Source organism: Anas platyrhynchos, chromosome 2 (genome assembly GCF_047663525.1).
Source record: "Anas platyrhynchos isolate ZD024472 breed Pekin duck chromosome 2, IASCAAS_PekinDuck_T2T, whole genome shotgun sequence".
Lineage (NCBI taxonomy): Eukaryota > Metazoa > Chordata > Aves > Anseriformes > Anatidae > Anas > Anas platyrhynchos.
This window is the reverse complement of record NC_092588.1, coordinates 25,131,017-25,151,069: the sequence shown is the minus strand read 5'-3', so window position 1 is coordinate 25,151,069 and position 20,053 is coordinate 25,131,017. Positions and strand designations below refer to the sequence as shown.

Genomic DNA, 20,053 nt, shown 5'->3' with positions numbered 1-20,053 from the left:
GTCCTATCACTACACTCCCTGATAAAGAGTCCTTCCACACCTTTCTTGTAGGCCCCCCTTTTAGGTACTAGAAGGCCGCTATAATGTCTCCTCAGAGCCTTCTCTTCTCCAGACTGAGCAAACCCAACACCCTCAGCCTGTCTTTGTAGGCGAGGTGTTCTAGCCCTTTGATCAGCTTTGTGGCCATCTTCTGGACTCATTCTAGTAGGTCCATGTCCTTCTTGTGCTGGGGGCCCCAGAGCTGAATGCAGTGCTCCAGGTGAGGTCTCACGAGAGCAAAGCAGAGTTGGACAATCACCTCCCTTGCCTGGCTGACCACACTTCTTTTGATGCAGTTGGCTTTCTGGGCTGCAAGTGCACATTGCCAGCTCACATCAACCAGCCTTCCCAGGTTCTTCTCCTCAGGGCTGTTCTCAAGCCATTCTCCACCCAGTCTGTACTTGTGCTTTGGATTGCCCTGGCCCAGGTGCAGGACCTTTCACTTGGTCTTGTTGAACATCATAAGGTTAGCACAGGCCCACCTCCCAAGACTGCCCAGTTCCCTCTGGATGGCATCCCCTCCCTCCAGTGTGCTGACTGTATTGTGCAACTTGGTGTCAGAGGCAGACTTGCTGAGGGTGCACTCAATTTCACTGCCCATGTTACCAACAAAGATGTCAAACAGTGCCAGTCCCAATACCAATCCCTGAGGAACACCGTTTATTACTGAACTCCATCCGCTTAGACATTGAGTCATTGACCGCAACTCTTTGAGTTCAGCCAGCAAGCCAATCCAACGTTATATGGACTATAGAATAACAGATCATGTACTGTAAAGACAGGAGTTACACTCAGGAGTTACACCTTCCCTGGTGCAAGAAGAAAGCCCATGGAGAACTGTGCTTCACTCTGAACAAGTGAACAGCTGGGGTGGGACAATGTCAATCTGCACCAAACCTTTCCACTGAGCTTTAGCAAGAACCCCAGCCTTGATCCTGCCTAACCGATCACTGGAAAAGCTTGGCTTTGTATAAGGTTGCACATGCAGGATATGATTAAGGTGCAGAAGTGGGGTCAGTTAGGGGTGACTGAGCTGAGCACTTCATTTTTAGCCTACATGTACCCGTTTCCACTGCTCTCTCATTTTGGGGTGGCAAGATCAACTCACCATCATGCATTCAGTTTTGTGATTACTAGTTATATCCATACCTTGGTTTTGTATTGCTCGGATTGGAGTGACATTTGACCTTGGCTGTTAGGAAAAACACTGCTAGCAATAACTTAGGACCTTATTTTGCAAATTTTCTACTCGAATGAGGACTAATTCTACAGGTTCTTTTACAGGCTTGGTTCTTTATGATACGGCAATGTAAAAAATCCACTCATCTCCAGAGTTTGTTTCCCAGAGGCCTGAAAAACTACATCTTGGAATTCATCTTTACTCATTGACATGCTGCATTATCTAAGCAATAGCCTCAAATGCATGTCTTGGAGGTGGTAGCCAAAATACAATTGGTAGACCAAGAGTATCCTGCGGAGCAGAGCAAATTTGGGTGGCAAGGGCAACACCTACCATAGGGAAGTTATATTTTCTTAAACCTCAGGAAAAACTTACATAGCTCCTTATAATTCAGTCTTTGTAGCCTGTTTTATGCATTCCTAAATGCACCAGGCCCGGTCTCTGTTTGCTCACACAGATCTCCCATTTTTGAAACTAGGCCTGTAAGGTATGAATAAGCTGGAACTGGCTTGTTTTCATTTGCAGTTCCAGGTTTCATACCAGAGCTTCAGGGGATTAGCAAGGTGCCAGGCTATATGGATAACAAATTCTTGCATTATTGGTTTCATTTTCCAGTTTTAAGACAGGAGATTTCTTTTTCCTTCCCTTCCCTTCCCTTCCCTTCCCTTCCCTTCCCTTCCCTTCCCTTCCCTTCCCTTCCCTTCCCTTCCCTTCCCTTCCCTTCCCTTCCCTTCCCTTCCCTTCCCTTCCCTTCCCTTCCCTTCCCTTCCCTTCCCTTCCCTTCCCTTCCCTTCCCTTCCCTTCCCTTCCCTTCCCTTCCCTTCCCTTCCCTTCCCTTCCCTTCCCTTCCCTTCCCTTCCCTTCCCTTCCCTCTCCCTCTCCCTCTCCCTCTCCCTCTCCCCTTCTCTTCCTCTTCTCTTTTCTCCTTTCCACTGATGGAAATCCAGTTCGCTTTGCTGAAAACAAGGTTCAGCCTAATGTAAGGAGAGTATGATTTTGAGAAACAATTTTTCTTTAAACACAGCATAATTCATATGAACGTCTTCCACCTCCTATGATAGCATTTCTGTCATTCAATTTCCTGCTTTTCCTTCATCGCTTTGTTGTACTTGGTGTAACAATAAGCAGCTGAATATATCTGTCTTTGGATGGATTCATCTCTTCAGGCTGTTTACAGATGAGACTTTTTTTCTCCCGTCCAAAGCTTCTATTCTACACTTACTTTTTAGGGTCATCCTGTAGCCATTTGACAGAGGCTGGTAAGGAGTTTCTCTGGGATGGTGTATTGTCCTCATTCTACACAATGTGGCAAGTCCAAGCATTTTAAACTACTTGCCAATTTTACATGTCTGAAGTTAAGAGTGATGACTAAGTCACCTTTAAGTGACAGAACTGATCCTAAGCCACTGATTCAACCCAACATAGCATTTTTTTTTTCCTCAGTAAAGAAGCAGAATTCAGCCTGGCATTACGATTAGCTACTCTTCTATTCAATGTCTCCTTTTCCCTAAGCATACAAAGTTGTTTTCATGTGATATGGAGAGAAAAGTTTAATAAATCACACAAAAGCACTGTTTTCTACTTCATATTTTTCAAATAAACTCTGCAGAAAACCTGGGTAAACAAGGCTTTTTTTTCTTTCTTTCTTTTTTTTTTTTTTTTTTTTTTTTTTTTCCCTGAATCAGGTCTTGTTTATAAGAAAATGAAATGTTCCCCCCAGATTACTGATGAATAATAAATCGCGTTACTTGCTCTAGGTGTATGACCTTGCAACATTCATTTCTGTTAGCTGTTTATGTCTTATTTTATTCTGGTTTGTTACTTGCCTGTGGAGAGGCTTTTCTTACATTTTATATATTTTGAAAGAAACGGTGTTTGTGTGCACACTTAATAAAAAATTGCTGTCATTCTACCCAATATACAGCAAGATTTTACTAAGACAAAATAGGTCAGAATCTCATTTCTTGATATGGCAATTAACATCTAGATTAGCATGTTGCATTTTTAACCTTCAGAATTTTCTTCATACAAAAGTAAATCTTAAGTTTTGTCATACCTTATAATTGCTCTGACAAAAACATTCACAGTGACATGAGTGGTGGCTTTGGCTACCAAGACAGATTTTCATAATAATGAGTTTTTTCCTGTAGGGGGCTGTGAACTGCTAATTAGCATCTATGACCCAATATTCTCAGCAAATAAGAGTAATAGCAGTAATTTCTAGCTTTATGCAGGGTGCAAGTCTAATATTACCAGCACTTCTGTTTCATTTGTAATTAACTGCAAGCAATTATTATAGAGTCAAGGAAGTATATCCTAATGCTCGTAGGTAATAAAAAAAATTGAAATGATGTTTGTAAAACTCATATGTTTCATGCTGGGTGCACTGATTTCTTTTAGAGAACTGTGATTATGTGCCTATCAATTAAAAATTCTTCTTGAATGTTTCTTTACATTGATATGCTTTTGAATGTTGATGTATAAGTAGCTCATCCTCAGTTTCTCTTCCTTTTTAAAAATGCTATCCTTGAAATTTCAATTAATATTTTGACTGCAAGACCATGATGAATACTTAATCTGGCTACTCAACCTCAACATAAGATTTAGACGGTACTGAAAGAAATTGTTTACGCTTGATTTTATGAGGTCTGTAGCTTCGACCTATTAGAACTGTGACCCACAAGGCTGGTGACAGTGTTTGCGTAGCATCACTGACTTTCCTAAACAAAGATTAAACCTGATGTTTTTTTTAGTCAGTAAAATAAGGATTTCATCAAATTAACTTAATTTTCACTGATTTTATTTTATTTTATTTTATTTTATTTTATTTTATTTTATTTTATTTTATTTTATTTTATTTTATTTTATTTTATTTTATTTTATTTTATTATTTTTATTTATTTATTTATTTATTTATTTTTCATTGGGAACAGTTATGAAATAGCAGCTAAAGGTGGTAATTTCATAGTCACTGGAATGGTACTGTGCCTTGTCTTTGCTTTGAATATAGGCCTGGGCTGTTTACTCAGAAATCTGATTTTGCTTGAATGTCAGGCTTTGTATGAAGGTGGATTTTTTTCCCTAGTTTTGACAAAGCTTCAGATGTTGTCTCATCTTCTACATTTGCAAAATGCACTTATCTTTTAGGATCTATGATGTTTAAACAATTTTAAACATATGTGGACATAGAATTTTCCTGGACCATAAAAACCATAGTGCTGATTCTAAGGGGCTTGGCATGGCTTCGGCTATGATTCAGTTCAATGAAGTTTGTTCAACATTTCTTAGGACTGTCATTCAAGAGATCTGGAAGGCAATGAGTTGATATCTTTACAGAAGTCACGGACTGTGAAAAAAGTTATAGGCTTAATAAACAGCTTTTCATCACACATATAATGTCATAATGACTCATTTGTGCAGCTGGTTGAAAATAAAGCTGAAGGAGGTGAATGGAAAAAAAATATTTTTTGCTTCATGTTAGTTGTTTCTTTTTTTCAAGTCTCTATCTATCCCACTAACCACTGTTGGTATTGCACATAGCAATACCTCTTAATTAATCCATCCAAATGCACTTATCTGAACATAAATGAGAAATTGTCCAAAGTTCATCCTGCCAGCCATCACTAGGATCTCTAACAGACTCTGTTTCTTTTAATCATTGAATCAGTTTAGACCAGATTCATCAAACAGACTAATTTATTTGGTCAACATGTCAGTCTGAAAATATGATAAAATATATTGATTGCATAACAACCCATGCTGACATCCATCTATCCAGAAGCCTAGCTCCAAGACCAGTTTCACAGCTTCCTGTAATATACATTTAAACAACTCCTTGTACTTTGTATCACAGATTTTCTTATTGGTTATTGTCTTCGGTCATGTGCCTATTATTTATTTCTAATTGAGTAATTAATTTGGCCATACTCATAAAATTAGCAAAAGTTTGCCATTGTTGTTTTTACCTGGTACTACTATATTTTGACTTTTCAAGCCATGCACCTTTATCATACAGTAACAGACATTTATTTTTGAAATCACCAGCTGAGAAACAGAGCAGTTATGGATTACATGCAACTGATGCAACTGGTTAAAGCAACTACACCTACCCAGGCAGAATTTTGGTTGATGCACTTACCTTTAAAGATACATCCTACATTATCTCATCACCAGTCTGCATAATGTTATCAGCACTCTTAGAAAACATTTCCAATGGTCTATATCTGCAGAATAGGCAGTATCCTTCTTGCAGAAATGGTCTGGGATTAGAGAAATTAAGAGAGATCAGGTCTAGTCCAGTATTATAACCTGTGAATGAGAGGTTCACCTTAGAATATAGCATCTGTAACTAGAATATAGCATTATGTAACTATAATTTACTTGAATATCTTTGTTTTGTTGCCATACATTTGAAAATGCTATCACAAAGTTCAATGTTTAGCAAGTTTCATGGGAACGGTTTCTTGTCCCTAATGTACTTAATATTTTTATTTATGACCTGGAAACAAATATTAACTCTATTAACTCTTCAGTGCTGAAACTGCTAGGCTGCCAAATGATTGGGAAAATAAGTAAGCAGTCAAGAACACCCTTGACATTGCATGATATTTGGCTTCAAATATCACAGTATGAAATCAGTCTAGGTGTCAACATGCAATGCTGTTGCAAGAAAGAAAAGGAATTTGTGGATCTGTAAGAGAATGGTTAAATTATTTCAGCATATATTTTCATTTAAATCTAAGCAAATTTAAATATGACCTGCCAAGTACAAAAAAAAAAAAAAAAAAAAAAAAAAAAGGCTGGGCAGAGAATAGATTGAGTGCAGCCCTAAAGAGAAGAACCTGGGAAGGTTGATTTCAAGAAGGAAATCTTAATGACACAGGAGCGGTCTGTCCCCACGTGCCCAAAGACAAGCTGGCATGGAAGACCGGCCTGGTTGAACAGAGGATTGTGGCTTGAGCTTAGGAGAAAAACGAGGGTTTGTAATCTTTGGAAAAGAGGGTGGGTCACTCAGGAGGAACATAAGGATGTTGCAAGGCTGTGCAGCGACAAAATTAGAAAGGCCAAAGCTCATCTGGAGCTCAATCTGGCTACTGCCACTAAAGACAACAAAAAATATTTTTACAAATACATTAATGCAAAACGGAAGACTAAGGAGAATCTCCAGCCTTTACTGGATGTGGGGGGGGAAACTTAGTTACAAAAGATGAGGAAAAGGCGGAGGTGCTTAATGTCTTCTTTGCCTCAGTCTTTAGCAGCAAAACCAGTTGCTTTCTGGATACCCAGGACCCTGAGCTGGTGTAAGGGGATGGGGAGCAGGATGTGGCCCTCACTATCCATGAGGAAATGCTTGGCGACCTGCTACAGCACTTGGATATGCACAAGTCGATGGGGCCAGATGGGATCCACCCGAGGATACTGAGAGAACTGGCAGAGGAGCTGGCCAAGCCACTTTACATCATTTATGAACAGCCCTGGCTATAGGGGGAAGTCCCTGTCGACTGGCGGCTAGCAAATGTGACGCCCATCTACAAGAAGGTCAGGAGGGTAGACCCGGGGAACTATAGGCCTGTCAGTTTGACCTCAGTGCTAAACTCATGGAACAAATTATCTTGAGTGTTATCACATGGCACTTACAGGGCAACCAGGTGATCAGGCCCAGTCAGCATGGGTTTATGAAAGGCAGGTCCTGCTTGATGAACCTGATCTCCTTCAATGGCTAAAAACAAAGTGTTCAGCTCAGTCACCCCTAACTGACCCCACTTCTGCACCTTAATCATATCCTGCATGTGTAACCTTATACAAAGCCAAGCTTTTCCAGTAATCGGTTAGGCAGGATCAAGGCTGGGGTTCTTGCTAAAGCTCAGTGGAAAGGTTTGGTGCAGATTGACATTGTCCCACCCCAGCTGTTCTTGCAGACATAGAGTGAAGCACAGTTCTCCATGGGCTCTCTTCTTGCACCAGGGAAGGTGTAACTCCTGAGTGTAACTCCTGTCTTTACAGTACATGATCTGTTATTCTATAGTCCATATAACGTTGGATTGGCTTGCTGGCTGAACTCAAAGTGTACAAGTCACTACCACCATTTTATCCATCCCGTAGCTAAAATCAAATTACATTAGTATGCAGGAGAACATTTTTCATCTAATGAAAGCAATATGGTTTTAATACAGTGGATTCTATAGCTGATTTATCTCCCCCAGATTTCTTTCAGATTCATCAATATTAGAATTCTTAACCCAAGTTAATTGATTTTCATGTAACTTATGTTACATGAAAACAAATCTATGAAGGTACTTCATAGGTGCTTCACAAATGCTTGTTCCTCCAAGGATTTGTTTTATAGTTCCATTTGATTGTAACAGAACTTGTCTGTGTTCTCAGATACATAGAATGGGTCACAGTTAAGGCTATATGGATTTTTGGAGCTAAAGAACTTTAGAAGTCAACCAAAGAGAGGGCAATAAGGACATTGTTTCTATGAATTTGAGTACATAATTATGAAAGCCTTGAAAACTTCCTAAGACAAAACATCTTTAACAAATCAAAGGAGAGTTTTCTGCCTCTTTTAAAGGAACTTAATGCTAAAAAATCAAGTTGTGTCTACCCTGGAGGACAGTGTATTAACTGCAGAACTAGTCAAATAGTTACATCCTGAGAGAATAAAGAAATCTGAGCAACTCAGAAAACAGATTATTTTAGCTATATTCTCTGGATTCTTTACTTTTCTTAACACCCATTTAACTCCAGTAACAAATGAGCACTGATGAGAAATGATGTCTTTGTTAAAGATTCAATACCCCTTGAGAGCTCCAAATAAGCATCTGAAATTCCCCAAGAAAGTTCTTCCACAAACAAAAGGTTAATTACATTTTAGTGGGTATCTCTGGGTGAAGGCTATTTTTCTGCCATGCAATTACAATAAGAGTAAATTGAAGGGTTTCAGGATTTCAGGGGTTTGACTGATGTGTTCATTAATTCACCTTTTCAAACTGAGGAGGAATCAAGTTTTAAATATTTTATTAATCATTTGCATTTTTCTTGAGGTCATTTTTCTATTGTTCCTTTGTTTGATTGATTGGTACCTGGTGGCTGGATCAAGATACCAAAGTCCTTTTTTTTTGGTCCTGATTTTTTAAAGAAAATAAGTTTGTGTATTCAAAGAGTTGGGATGGATTTTTTCTTGCATGTAACTCTTGAAATGTTTGGCTGCTTTCAACCAAATTGGACAGAATTGTGAAGGTTTTGCATAAGTTCTGTTCCAACAGCTTCTGAGAAATTAGGTGGCCAGGTAGGAAAGGGAAACACTGTTAATACTGTTTATACCCAAATGCAGGAAAGGCTGCATTAAATTTTTTTTTTTCCTTTTTTTTTCCTTTTTTTTTTTTTTCTTCACACTGAGATTTCACACTGAGTTCACACAGAAAACACAGACAAGGTGTTACCAAAATCACCTCCTGATTAGATACCAGAGACTGCTTTGAGGGATGCAAATCTGTAGGAAACCAAACTGTTATCTGTGATGCACACACGCCTGTTTGTTTTTTCTGGGGGGAGAGGGGCAGGGGAAGGATGACCCAAAAGAAAAGGAAAACAATACATGGACAATGGGATTACAGTTCATATGCTCATCAGCTGACAGATCTCAAGCTCTAAAATAAAAGTTACTTTCCCTCAGGTAAAAACTATGCAACACCCACATTAGACTTCCCACCTAGCAACTTGGTGCTGAATAACGGAACATCAGCTGGCGCTTGCACATTATGTGAAGTTGCTACATGAGGACGCGTACATGGGTGAAGTTCCCACTTAGATCTGGCATAAAGCCAACCACCATCACATCTGTCACAGCTGTGGGTTTAGTCTGTGGTCAGGGTCTCACTTACCATTTCCTGATGACAGTCTTCAGGTTAGCATATCATTAAGGTGATCTGGCAGTTCTCCCTCCAATTTCATCTGCTGATTGCTTTGACAAAGTAAACAAAAAGAATTAGTTCGTTCTCCAGGTAAGGTTGATATATCCATACATGAGTTTGCTCCTGCTGCCTGTGTCTACAGAGAAGAGCAAGTCTGACTCATTAAACCACTGAAAAGCCAGTCAAAACACAGGTCCTCTCCAACTATTCCTTTTTCCCCCTAAGAATTACCTACATGTCTAGAAACATAAGGATGCTTGTGAGCAAGTAGCTGCAGAAGAGTCACATAGGAGAGGTGACTGCCCAGGAATACTTCAGGTGATCAGTTTGAGCCAAGGAACCAAAGAAATAAGTGATGGTATTCAAGAACAGAAGAGCAGCATCAATACTTTCAGAAATCAGAGTCTAATGTTCTGGGAATTGTACTAACATACAGTAAGAGTAATATTAAAAATCATTCATCTTCTTTAAAGTGCAAGAAGCAATATTTAGGTAACAATCATGAGATCCTTCCATTCTGCACCAATTTGCTGACTTCCCTGATTGGGTGGCCTGGGAATGTCTGGCATTAGTCTGGAGAATCTTCAAGCCTAGACGTGGAAACCTACATCTGAGGGGATCCCAGAGGGGACTCTTCTGAAATCACTTCACTCAGGATACATTTGCTCCAATTTTCTAAGCAAGTGGCTTGGAGGAGGTCCCAGGCTTGTGCCAGTCCCCAAACAGCTTACTAAGTCTCAGGAGGAGGAGATGCCAGTAAAAATTATGTCTGTTTTCCAGACCATGGGCTCTGATTGAGGGAAATGTTTAAATGTGTGCTTTCAGTAATAGAGAAAACTAGCATATAGCAACATGCTGCCCTGTGTGGCAGGAACACAGTCCAACTGGGCTGGATTCTATGAGGGATGAGATGTTTTTCCTAGGTAGTGCTTCCTTTTGTTCACTAAAAGCCGAGAGTTGAAGGGAGGGAAAAGGGAGAGAGGAGTTACTGGCTCTCCCTTTGAAGATGTTAAAAGATCATGTTTTGATGTTGCATTTTGAAATAAGAGGATTCCCTTTGACACTGTAAAATGTGCCGTAAAAATGACACTACTATTTATTGCAAAGCATTAACAAAGACTTTATGTCTATTATTTAACAAATGAAAATGTTAGCTATCTACCGCTCTCTTGGCGGAGTTATGTGGAAATTGAAATCTATGACTGTCCTTTACCAACTTAAGTCCACATGGTTCACTTTCATAAGGATCGTGGAAAAAAAGAAAGGCACCAGTGTAAAATACTTTATCAGATGCTGACCTTCTGGCATGAAGTCAGAACCATCTTGTGGGAAAATGAATAATTCTTAGCTCTCAGTCTCATTTTTCCTGATGCTGTTCATAGACTTGTTCTACCTCCCTGCTCTTGCTAAGCTTTTATTTCATGCAGGACTTGCAAAGGATATCAGGCGTCCATTACATTTATTCCCTTATGTTTTTACAGATACATATATAAATATACATACATAAACCCCCAAGTCTAATAATTAGTTCTCCTTATGGCAGCATGAGCACTTGTTCCAACTCAGTCTGCTGAAATCATTAAAAAAGTCTCTCTGCCAAGTGAAGCCATGTTTAGTCAAAAACTTTTCCTAATATATCTAAAACAAAACATACACAAGAAGTACATAAGCCTGAACAAAGCCTCCAACTGCTAAAAGACAAGAAAGACAAGAACCATCCAGAAGAAACCAAGTCTTGGATTCTATTTTATCAGGATGTATAATTTTTCTCCTTGGTGTACAAAAGTCTCATCAGAGACTCCAATCAGATTTATAGGTTTCCCACAACTGTATAAGCAAGTAAGTAGCACTAAAGCAGACTTTGTCTAGCTCAGGACAGAAATTACATTGCAACTGTAAAGGCATAGGAGATTAGTACAAAGTCATTATCAGACACATATTACAAATTCAATATGTGTTGCACATAAAATATGCATGATTTCTCCTTACTGTATATCATGTATCAAAAATATAATGTGTTTCTGAGGCAAGAATGAATTTAAAATGAAATATTTTATTGAGAAAAAAAAAAAAACGCACACCACAACCACTTCTGATATAGGTAAGTGGAATTTAAAATTGAAAATATTTGACAACCATCCATTAAAGCACACTTTGAAATATTCTTAGAATCCAGATTTCCTGCCAGGGAAGTGAAGTAAAGTTAAATATCCAAAGCAGGAAGCTTGCCTGGTAGACACTATTTACCACTAGAAATTTTTATGACATGAAAAGATGATAGTTTGCAAGGTAAACACTCACAGCCTCAAGTCTGTAGCAGTACAGACAGCATGCAAAATGCAAAAGTACACTATTTATTTGCTTGGAAGAGCAAAGAGCATGTCCATTAAAAATAAGATGATAGGAAGTGAAAAGGGCATAGTCTTGGAAAAGTTTGGTCAATATTTTGTGATTGTGTTTTGTTTGTTTGTTTCTTTGTTTTTACTAAAATGAAACTTTCTGGAGGGTTTACCTGTTTTTCTGGTTCTTATTCTAACAGGAATTGCAAGGGTCTGAAAGGGGGCAGAGCAGTTATTCCAGGCACATGTGGGACAGATGGCATATGCCCACCTTGTGCTACATCGCCAGGCAGCATTGGGGCAGAAACCTCAGCTGCTCTATTTTATCCCAAGAGTTGTGTTGGCACTTGATATAAACAGATTCAAGTGCTGCAAAGGGAGAGCTATGAACTTGTAAGGTTGGAACATAAATCTAAGCCAGTTCCTCTTACAGAGGAGTTGCCATAGGAAAATACCCAAAAGGCAAGAGCGAATATGGACTAAAAGTTGCTTCCTGTAAGAGAGCTAGGCAATACTTCTCTATATTAGAGGAAAATTGTTCAAAAAAAAAAAAAAAGAGAAACAAACTAAAAGTGCAAAACCACCACCAACAAAACCAACCAACCAACCAAACAAGAAAAGCCTTGAAAGTAGTCAGAGAAAACAGAGAAAAGTAGAAATGGGAATAATTGAAGTGACCACAAGCAAACTGTAGAAAATAAGAATTAAAAATAGAATAGGCCATACAGGCAGCAGTGTCCTGTTCTGGGCGCCCCAGTATAAGAGGGACATGGAGCTACTGGAGAGGGTCCAGCAGAGGGCTATGAAGATGCTGAAAGAACTGAGGCCTTCCTATGAAGAAAGGCTGAGGACTGAGACAATTCAACCTGGAGAAGAGGAGGCTCAAGAGGATCTCATCACTGTCTGCAAATCCCTGAAGGGAGGGTGCAGGGAGGACGGAGCCAGGCTGTGTGCAGTGGTGCCCAGTGCAAGGACAGGAGGCCCTGGGCACAACCTGGCCCCCAGGAGGCTCCCCCTGAGCACCAGGAGCCCTTCTGTGCTGTGCAGGTGACGGAGCCCTGGCACAGGCTGCCCAGAGGCTGTGGGGTCTCCTCCTTGGAGCCCTTCAGCAGCCGCCTGGACGTGGTGCTGGGCACCCTGCTCTGGGTGTCCCTGCTTGGGCACGGGTGGCACCAGCTGGCTCCAGAGGGCCCTGCCAGCCTCAGACACTCTGGAACTCTGTGATTCTGTGTACAGGACATTTTCTTATATCTGTCCCTACCAGTCCTACACTTGTGCCCTCACAGCCCACAGCACACATATATTTGCGGGCTTACCTGTGATTCTGGGTGTCATTTCCAACCCCCCTCCTCCCCGGCTGGTGCTATTATAGACACATAAGCATGCATCACTTGTTTACCTCTTCCTGGAGTGAACTGATGGAGCCACAACTCCAGAGCACATTGTCCTTCCTGGGGTTGGGAAAGGCTTTAAGTATCACATCTTGTGAAATACATCACTCTGTCAAGACTTGTGTCTGCCTACATAGGGAAGAGTGCTGCCTAAGTGCAGAGGAAGTTAATTATGCACAGAATAATTAATAGCAATTTACTTAGCACATCTATATACTTACTTGCAGAAATAGGAAACACACTTGAAGTGCTCTTGTTAGTTTGAGAGAAAGCCCGCTTTAACCAGTGCTCTTCCACCCACGGGCTGGCAATGCAGGGAAGCTGTGATCAGTGGAATTTGGTCAAATTAAAAAAAAAAAAAAAAAAAAAAAAAAAAGGTGGTCACTGGGCAGTATGCACCTTAATTGATTTGTAGGTTTGGATTTACAAGTCAGTTGTGTTTTATTAACAAATACATAGGCTTATGCTGTGTGATTGCTCACCCTGATAATGGACTGGGTGCTGGAGAGCACTCGCCCTGCACCATTTTTCTTACCATCTTCAGTCTAAAAGTTAACAGTTCATGTCTCTGAATACTTGTTAACAACCAACTCTCCAAACATGCATTCAGGAAACCTTGGCAGATTGCAGTTGTTCACGGCCTTTGCAGGAATTATCAAAACTGTCAGTATGACTGTTATTAACATAACAATATCAGAAAGGATCCGAGTTACAGCAGTGATGTGAGGCCTGGCCAGAGCATGCTCCCAGTTGTATAGCTCTTACAAGGAGCAGCAATCCTATTATTTTGTCACAGAGGTTGGAACATGTAACTGAAAAAAGCCGAGATACCAATCTCAGTAAATATTTTCCATAAGAACAGGCTTCCCCCCCCTTTCTCTGGAAATACGTATAAGGTGAGAAGTGAATGTACTCTCATTTACAGTGTTGTCTGAGTAATTTTCTTTGCAGATCCACCTTAAATCTTTTTTTTTTTTTTTTTTTTTTTTATTCCCTTAAAGCTGCACATCCCAGCTGGCATGTCCCAATCCTATAAACGTCTCAATATAATACACCATCATTGTCTGATGTATGGGCTTCCATTTGGTGCACCATGTCCAAAGAACATTTCTTTATGCTCGAATGACTCATCTATGAGGAGATTAATCTCTCTGGGGGAGAAATTGGTGTCTCTCCTGTGGAAGCAAGTTGCTATGCACACATTAGCTGCAGATCTCACTTGTGCTCTTAATATTCAGGGTACAGCTTCTATCTGCCGTAAAAATCCTTTTGTCCTTTCCTAAGTTAATGCCATTCTTCAGCTTGCAAAGCAAAAGAGAAAATTTAAAGCTAATCTTTAAAATAATACAGTGAGGTAGCACACTCAATGATACCATGCATTTTTAACTTGTAAGCCTCTTTGCCATTCTTTCTGGGTGTCAGGTAGTCTTTCTTACCCTTTTCTTCAGCCTGCATCTCTTTGCAAGAAGATACAAAAGGCTGGCTTCACTAAGTGAAGAGAGCATCAGTGTTGATTTAGATCATTTCTGATTCTCAAAGAGGCGAGGGTTAAGCCTATACCATTTTGATTGCTGGCAAAGCAATATTTAACAGGAAACTTCTGTGTTCAAGATAAATGAAAGCGCAACAAGCATGTATCACTCGATATACATTATCACTTTCTTGTTGGCTAGGAAATAAAACTTCTGTTCCAAATGTTTTCAGCAACATAAAAAACTTCTTGAGAGCTTTCTTACTCCTTCTGTATGCTTGCAACCCCCCATCACATCCAGTGAGCACTGGTAGAAAGTAATAAGGACAAGTAATATTATAGCTAAACTTGCAGATAGATTAATTCACACTGCAAAGTGCAATTTAAAAGATCAAGCAGAGTGTTGCCTGCAAAAGGAGGCCTTATCTAAGGAATTACCTTTAAAGTCACATATTTAGCTTTATGCAGCTTTGTCTTTTATTGAAACCTGTCAAAAACCTGGGGCTGTCAGAGCAACTGCCAGTAAGCAATCTAGAGCTATTAATTAGTACATCCTTGTTTTCTCCACAACAAACATTTTAATTTGTCCTCTAAACAGTGTTCATGATATTAGCCCTTTGCTCCTGCTTTATTTTTGTCTGTGTGATATACATTACACATGAGAGAGTCCTACGTCCATATGTCCACAAATTGCAGTGGACATATGGCAGCATACAGAAAAGAGGTCTTTTACATTTTGCATACAGAAGCCCTTGCAACTATTATCATGGAGACATTACAGCATCCCTTTATGTCATGTTGCTATTTAGTCAAGTTTGTGTCATGTATTTGAACCTTCTCAGCTGGCTTGATTTCTTTTAATTGTAGGCATCGGGTTAGTCTGTTTGTAACAAGCAATGTGTGGAAATTGCCCTAGTAATAATTTCTGCAGCAAACATCATTTAGTTGATCAAGAAGAAATGTTTGTTATAATTGCAGTAGAGAACAATAAAATGTTGTATTTTTAGACATGTATTGAATGTTATTTGTCAATAGTTCTCTACCTGATGAAAACATATATAGGCAGAGAATTGCCAAAGACAACAGAGAAAACAGGCCACAAGAAGTATTTACGTTTCATTTTCTCAAGTGATGTCATCTCATGAAAAATCTATCTATCTTTAAAATCAGTTAAAATAGCAGCTTGGTTTGAGATATCCAGCTTTTTCAATACAAACCATTGGAATTTCATGTAAACAAGGAATATTTTAGGAAGGGATGGACAAAGATTCTGATTTTAAGACATTCAGGTAAAATTAAATCTCAAGGAATAAGTAAACTGTTCCTTCCCAGACAGCCCAAAGTAGCCAGCGCTATTTTTCATATCACTAATAGACACTGATGGGCCATGCTCAGAAGTGATATTTGTATGGGTGTGGAAGCCAGTGGATGTAGATTCACATGGGTAGTGCTGATAGGGAACTTCCTACCCACCCACTATTGTCTTATTCTCAACATTTTCCATGATTTTTATTTTTTCTTTTTTAAATAAATAATTTTGTTCTCAAAATATTCTGAGTGATAAATGAGAAAGCCAGAAGATTATAACTGCATAGGACACATTTTGCACTAAGATATGCTGTAAGGGCAGGATTCAGCTCAGCTCACTCTAGCTGCCTAAAGATATCGGACATGGATTCTTGTTCATGGAGTGTGCTTTTTTAGGCGACTTCAGAGTTCTCACCCATTTTAAGAAGCGAATTGCTGCTGGAGGTGTTTATCTCTCCCCAAAGTCTATAGAAATAATGTAAATAATGAGCCAGATTAATTACCTACACAGCTAACACTGTCATCTTACATTGCAGATGTCAGGCAAGAGGAACCACACTTTCAAGATAAAGTTTCTGTTTCAGCTCTTCTGCTGTTTCTGGTGGCAAAGCAGGGCAAAGGAGGAGAAACATCACTGCACACCTATTACTCCTGCGCCAAGCTGGCGTGGGAGGAAAGACCTGAGAGCCTTAATAGTGCCCAAGCCCTGTGCAGACAGACAGACTGACGACAGCTCTGTGCCTCCCACATTGTGGGTACCTACTTGTAGAAGGTATAACCAATCTGGTTTCCTAAGGTTAAGCAATAAAGGTTCTGAATATCAAGGTTAAGTAATAAACACAAAGCAAAGGGAAAGTATTCCCTCAATTCTTGAATAAAACATTCCAAGAAAGTGCAGTGCTAATGGATTTGAAAAAATAAGCACTATGTAGCAACATCTCCTCAAGCGCAAGTACCGTCGCGCACACTTATTGGTTTAAATTTTATGCAGCTTCACCCCATGCATTTCAGATGAGAGTGATAATGTACCTCTCGGATCTTTTTCCTTCCTTGCTGTAGGTACAAGGGGCTGCTCTTTCCCTTGTGCTTATTAAAGCATTGCCTTCCAAGCAAATGAGAAGGACAGTTGCCAGCTATTATAAGCATGGATTAAAACTACTTTTCATGTGCCCAGTTACAATAGTTACCTGGCAACAAGTATTCCTGTTCCTTTCTTCTCCCCAAACCTGTACTGTATGCAAACAAACAAGAAAAAAAATACAACCCCAACAACAACAACAAAAAATACCAAAAGCAACAACAAAAACAATAAAACAACCCAACACATGAGTACTGAATTAATTCCCAAACTGAATGTAAAACCCCTAACAAGGTGAATTTCTTGGCTGGGATTGGGGGTGTTGCTCCATCAACTCCAGCCAGTTCCACAAGGACCACACTGCTTCCAAAGGCTTTCCATTGCTTCTCCCCAGCTATAGGTCTATGGTATGGCAATAAAAAGCATGACAGCAAGAAGGCAGGATAAGTGATCAGGAATGAATCTGAGGTCCTGTTAGCTTTAGAGAACCAGGTCAATGTTTGCAGTCCTCACCAGACTGATCCCAGCGTGTAGCTGCCTGTTCTCACCCTTCTGCCTAATTCATTAGGCTTTAACCTGGTGGACTGTGAATTTATAGGATGGTTATAGCAGAAAAGTGCACGGGCTCACTTGTGCAATCCAAATGATATGCAGACTCTCCAGTGGATTGGTATCTTACATGACAGCATACCTAAATGAGGACCTAGAGCAGGTCTTGTGATTTCACTGGTCAATCTTTATGCTTTAATCAAGAGAAAGAAGTTTTTTGTTTGTTTGTTTGTTTAAACCTGGTAAGACTTTAGCTTCCTGTTTTTAAGATCTGAGAAATACCATGATGTAAAACAGCCACAGCCTTCCCATATTTGCTTACAACTACAAAGAGGACTCTAAGGCTGAGGACAGAATGGGAGTCCAATGTACCTACATTTAAAAAGTAACACAAACCAATAAAAAAAATAAATAAATAAATAGAGAAAATCAATCCTGTTGCAGACTGAGCACAACATACATGCCAGAAGGTTCCTTAAAGCTTTGGGAGTGTGGGACAGAACAGGCTCTTATCTGCTGTCACATAATAAAAGTGTGTTTGTGCGCAGTTGTACAGACATACAAATATAAACAGCAACAAGCATCACACCCTTATGTCCAAGCTTATTCCTCTTCTCACACAAGCCCAGAGATCCCATTTCTAGTCCCAAATGTCTTCGTTTTGTAGCAATTTCACTTGGACAGATGAGGAGGCAGGTAGCCAAAGGAACCTCAGTGGGAAGGAAGGTTAAAGACTTGCCCATCACAAGTTGCCTGCACATCAGAAGGTAAACCCCCCTTCTCTGCTGACATGTGTTTAGATGATTCTTCATGAACTCCAGTTTGGTCCAGTGAATGCTTTTCTTACCTAGTCTATACCTGTAGCCTACCACTTCTTAAATCAATTCATTGTTAAAATTGCAGTTTTCATTCAATTTTCTCTCCACTACACATCTGCAAAACAGTCCTTCTCTTGGGAATTGTAGGAATTCCAGTTTCCATAGAGTTTTGTATCTCCCTTTTTCCTTCATTGCATTACCTCTGTCCTTTTATATTATTTTCTATGTTGTCAATCTGTCTTTTGCATCCTTTGGACAGTCTCTTTGCTCCCCTCTTTCTTTCCCACTGCCCGGAGTCCCTATAAGCTTTTTTTTTTTCCTGCTGTCTTTCTCACACCTTCAGCATCCTTCCTCCTCCACAGCTGAATCCATCTTTTGTTGCCTAGTGTTTGCTTTTCTAGCCACTCTTCTCAGTGAGTTTCTGTTTCCTACTGCCATCCACAGCTCGTGGACAGGCACTGATGGGATGCATGGACATCATACACCTATAGGCATTTCTGGGATGACATGGACAACCCCATTGCATACAGCAAACCACAGAAGGCTGGCAATAAATCTCAGCAACATCACTGACATCCTCAACCTGACCCCTAAGGTGACGCTTCCCTATACCAAGTTGTGGAGCCCAAACACCTCCAGCATGGTGAGTAGGCAATGCAAGGGTGCGTGGGGAGGAAAGGCATCCTACCTCACTGCTGCACTATAATCAGAGGGCAACGACCTCACAGCTGCGAACTATAACCTTTTAGAAAGTGTTTAATGCAGTATTTATGGCAGCCATTATTTTTACAGTGTTTCCACTTTGAGAAGGAAAGCAGAGCAAAATGTTTACAACAGCTTAGCAAAATGAACCCCACAGGTGAGGTGAGGCACGGTGCTAACCTGGGCCGGCCTGGACCACCTGGCAGCCCATGACCTGCCACCAATGGGAATCAAAGTGGGGTGGTGGAAATGGGCCCTCCCGTGGGAAGGAAAAAGTTTCTTCCCCTGCTTCAGTTTTTGTTTGTTTCTTTAAGGAACAGACTGTTTCAGAAAAATAAACACACAGAAGGGCTCAGGGCAAAGATACATTTTGTATACAGCTTTAATGAAAACATGTTTTTCTTGTTAACACCTTGTTATATCCTAAAATCACAATACAGAAAAAACTGTGAATAAGGCTGTGTGCATAGACATCTCAGATTTTTAATGAAATTCACCAACCAGCAGAGCTTCCCCCACATGCCTGCCGCTACCACAGCACCCACAGCTCTCAGCTTGCATGAACCTGGCTGATGCTACCTGCGTGCTCGCCCTACCCACGGCAAACGCTGCTCCAGAGCAGGTTTGTGGCACTCAGCTGTCCTCACCAGGTTGAAAAGAGCACGACAGTGAGATGTAGCTGTCAAAACTGCACGGCGGGAATGTTATTTTTCATTAGTGACCGCTCCTGCAGTCTAACAGTGTGCTTTTGTACAAGTCAGAAGCATCAGTCTGTAGGCTGGCTAAATACGAGAATCTCTCAGCATCTCATAGTTTGGGATGGGTTTTTGCTTCTCCACATTATGATTAATCCATTGGCAAGCCAACACCATCAGAAGCTTTTATCCAAGCAACTTCACAAAGCCCTTTAGGACTCAACGTAGTGTGCTCCATCCAGGAAATGATATTTTTGCTTCAAAAGAATTCAGCAGCCTCTCTCCAAAAAAAAAAAAAAAAAAAATCATAATTTAATTCCCTGCTGAAACACATTGGCCAACACTGTCGGGTTGCAGGTACTCAGGATTCACAAGACAGTTGCTGCCATGCCGAGCTTGAGAGGAAATGCCATTTGAAAAAAAAAAAAAAAGAAAAAAAAAAAAAAACGTGACACTCTTCTCTGATAATGACCCTGCAGCGTCTCCGTTTGCTGGTAACGATGCAGAGCCACATGTCCCTGCCCACCATGAAAGAGCGACAGCCATCACAGGAGGGCTCTGGGGACA

General features: G+C 40.3%; 1 long non-coding RNA gene across 1 annotated transcript in view; it reads right to left on the bottom strand.

Moving 5' to 3' along the window:
- Positions 1-20,053, bottom strand: part of LOC110352593 (uncharacterized) — a 60,670-nt gene that overhangs the window by 7,671 nt on the left and 32,946 nt on the right. Inside the window, exons 4-6 of the long non-coding RNA XR_011807424.1 lie at positions 13,087-13,186; positions 9,106-9,185; positions 5,358-5,527 (exon numbers count right to left, since the gene is read on the bottom strand). This is a non-coding gene — a long non-coding RNA (uncharacterized lncRNA). The remainder of the gene's footprint in view (positions 1-5,357; positions 5,528-9,105; positions 9,186-13,086; positions 13,187-20,053) is intronic.